General features: G+C 33.4%; 1 non-coding gene across 1 annotated transcript; it reads left to right on the forward strand.

Annotated features, from left to right (window-relative positions):
- Nucleotides 1-2,576: 2,576 nt before the first annotated feature.
- Nucleotides 2,577-2,650, forward strand: TRNAW-CCA (transfer RNA tryptophan (anticodon CCA)). The gene has a single exon. It is a non-coding gene; the product is annotated as a tRNA-Trp (tRNA).
- The last annotated feature ends 935 nt before the right edge of the window (nucleotides 2,651-3,585 follow it).

Genomic DNA, 3,585 nt, shown 5'->3' on the forward strand with positions numbered 1-3,585 from the left:
CCCTTGCCGGGATGTTTGTTTGATATTAATGATCCCTTTCCGGGATGTTTGTTTTGATATTATTGTTCCCTTGTCGGGATGTTGTTGAAATATCATTATTCCCTTGCCGGAAAGTTATAATATTGCTATTGTTCCCTTGCCGGAATTCCTTGTGATTATTGATGGCTTGTAAATGGGAGCGGGTGGTACGCCTACCACAAGGTATAATGAAATGGGGGAGGGTGGTATGCCTACCACAAGATATAATGAAATGAGAGCGGGTGGTACGCCTACCACAAGATATAATGAAATGGGAGCGGTTGGTACGCCTACCACAAGATAAATGAAATGGGAGCGGGTGGTACGCCTGCCACGTGATAAACGAAATGGGAGAGGGTGCCACGCCTGCCACGAGATAAATGAAATGGGAGCGGGTGCCACGCCTGCCACGAGATAAATGAAATGGGAGCGGGTGCCACGCCTGCCACGAGATATAGGAAATGGGATCGGGTTGCACGCCTGCAACAAGATGTGAAAAGAAAGTGAAATCTGCCTTTGTTTTCCTTATTCTTGTTAGTGGTTGATTTTGATTCCTTTATAATTCTCGTGATATTCTGTTTTACCTGTTATTCCCCGAAGCATGTTTCCCTCTCCTATCTTTATTTGTTTATTTCTGTATTTCTTTTCCGCTGTATATATTTGAACTGCACAGGTTTATTTTGGTAGTCTGGTCCTAGCCTCGTCACTACTTCGCCGGGGTTAGGCTGGACACTTACCAGCACATGAGGTCGGTTGTGCTGATACTATACTCTGCACTATGTGCAGATCCCGGAGCAGCTTTTGGACAGTAGCTTGGAGGCTTCCTTCAGTCCATACGGAGGCCCAAGGTAGACCTGCAGGCGTCCGCAGGCCCTGGCGCCTCCCTCTGTCCCTATTTCCTATTTCATTTTCCTTTTATTCAGAAATAGTGTACTGTTATTTCTTTAAACTTTGTATGTAGAAATCTTAGACAGTCTGTGACACTGTGACACCAGGTTTTGGGTGATTAAGGCTTAAGTAGTTGTAATAACTATAGAATCGGATATTTTATTATTTTTCTTCCGCTTAATTAAATATTCCGCTGTTTATACGTTATCGTCTTATATTTGTTAAAAAGAAATAATTGGTTAATGAAGTAGTTAGATTAGAGGTTTGGCTTGCCAAGCTCATATTAGTAGGCGCCATCACGATTCCCGAGGGTGAGAAATCTGGGTCGTGACATTTAATTAATTGAATTTTATATATTTTAAACATGTTTTTTATTTATATCTTAGTTTTAATTTTATGTTTATAAAATACTAAAAGATTAAAGATGAGGCTTAAGCCCCGCCACAACTTTTGATTTTTTTTTTGTTGTTCTTACAGATATTACCTTAAGGGATTTAGCTAATATGTTATGCATTGCAATTGCTTTAGTTGTGATCTTACATAACATATATCAAATATGCAATTTCGTAGGGTAAATCATAGGTTATAGCGTTGTTTTAAAAACTCAAAAATCTTTCTCATAAATAATCTTGTAATTTTAATAAATAATCTTGTAATTTTAACGTGGATATCTGAGGGGAAGAAATTTGATCTTAATATACTTCTTTACCTACTAATAATTAATTACGGCTTTGCTTTCCAGGGTATTACTACTACCTGACTCATGTTTTATCAAAAACTATTTTACCGATTCATCACCAATACTTGATTGGATCTATAATCTTCTTCATTCCTTCCCATGACAATAACTAGAATGAAAAAAGGGGAATATCAACGCATCCGAGGAAAAAACGATTAATCTCTATCAATAGACCTGCTAAAGCCCCGAACCACAGTGTACTTAGTACTGGTGCCACAAAGAGATATGTTTTTAGATCTTGCATTGAAAAACCTCCTTCTTTTGTATTATTTGTTGGAATAGATAATACATATATGATTATATGCATATATAGTTAAGGGCTGCTTAGAGTTGGACGCAGAATTCCTAAGTCAAAGTGCAATGTACAATGATTCGAGAAATAAGATTTTTCTTTTCTTAAAACAGAAAAAAAAATACATCCCCTTCTTTCTTACCGAGAATTTCCGAAAAATACTAATTTATTTTTACGACAGGTTCTGTATTTATATATTTTGTATATAATTTTATATAAATATTTTCTATATAATCTATAAGAGAAGTCTTTTCTTTTTATTTTACTATTATATGTTAAATTATATGGTAAATGAGACCAAAAGGACGAAATGAGCAGAAAATTTGTATATATCAATGGAGGAAATAACCATGTGGAAAACAAGACAGAAATTCTCTATAATTACACTGTGAAACAATTGAAGGGATGTGGCACAGCTTGGTAGCGTGTTTCCTTTGGGTAAAAAATATCACAGGTTCAAATCCTGTCATCCCTACCTATTACTGCTCAAAGGAGCATTAACGAGGGATCAATTGAGATCGCCTCAAATTGGACATAATCTTTGATTTTTATCATGCTATTCTAGTATATGCATACAAAATATATTGGGGTTATGAAAAGAATCCTTTTATTTACAGTCTTATCTATTCTGATAAGAAAGCGCTCTTAGTTCAGTTCGGTAGAACGTGGGTCTCCAAAACCCGATGTCGTAGGTTCAAATCCTACATAGCGTGATTTTTTTTTCTTGTAAACGATTTCAAATATGAAAATTTCTTTATTACCTCATATATAATTTGAGTCTTTTTTTTTGTTGTAGAGGGGAATTGTTCTTTCTTTGTATTTTATTTTTGTTTAATATAATATCATAAAATACAAATATGTTGCATAAATATATTTATAGGGAACTAAAAGTTGTGCTGGATATTTGTCTGCAACAGGGAACGTCTTGGTTGTTGATAGGTATTACTCCAATAATGGATAAGGGATATATATATATATATATATATATATATATATATATATATATACATATGTAGTGAATGTATAAAAATTATATATGACACCAAATTAATAGAGTTATGTTGGAGAATATGCAAAAGGATAAAACTGATCAAAGAGTACTGTTTCCCTAATTTTTCATTGTATGCTCTTGATAGTATAGAACAGACTTTGTTGAAACTGATCACTTTACATAAAATTTAATATTATTTGTAAGAATAAAACGAGAATAAGAATTACATTTCGTTAATCTTAACGATGAATTTAAAAGTTTCACTGCATGAGTTATCTCAAGACCATGACACCAAATTAATAGAGTTATGTTGGATAATATGCAGAAGATAAAACTGATCAAAGAGTATTGCTTCCCTAATTTTTCACTATATGCTCTTGATAGTATAAAACAGACTTTGTTGAAACTGATCACTTTACATAAATTTAATATTATTTGTAAGAACAAAACGAGAATAAGAATTACATTTCGTTAATCTTAACGATGAATTTAAAAGTTTCACTGCATGAGTTATCTAAAGATCATGAGTTTGGAAATTATATTTATGTCTTTTAGGCTACTCTTTTATTAGTAAAGACTGATTTTATGTGATAAGAATTCTACCAATTACTGTTTACCCATATTTTTATTCTCTTTTGATGACCGATAAATTTACTA

This window comes from Nicotiana tabacum, chromosome 5 (genome assembly GCF_000715075.1).
Source record: "Nicotiana tabacum cultivar K326 chromosome 5, ASM71507v2, whole genome shotgun sequence".
Classification (NCBI taxonomy): Eukaryota; Viridiplantae; Streptophyta; class Magnoliopsida; order Solanales; family Solanaceae; genus Nicotiana; species Nicotiana tabacum.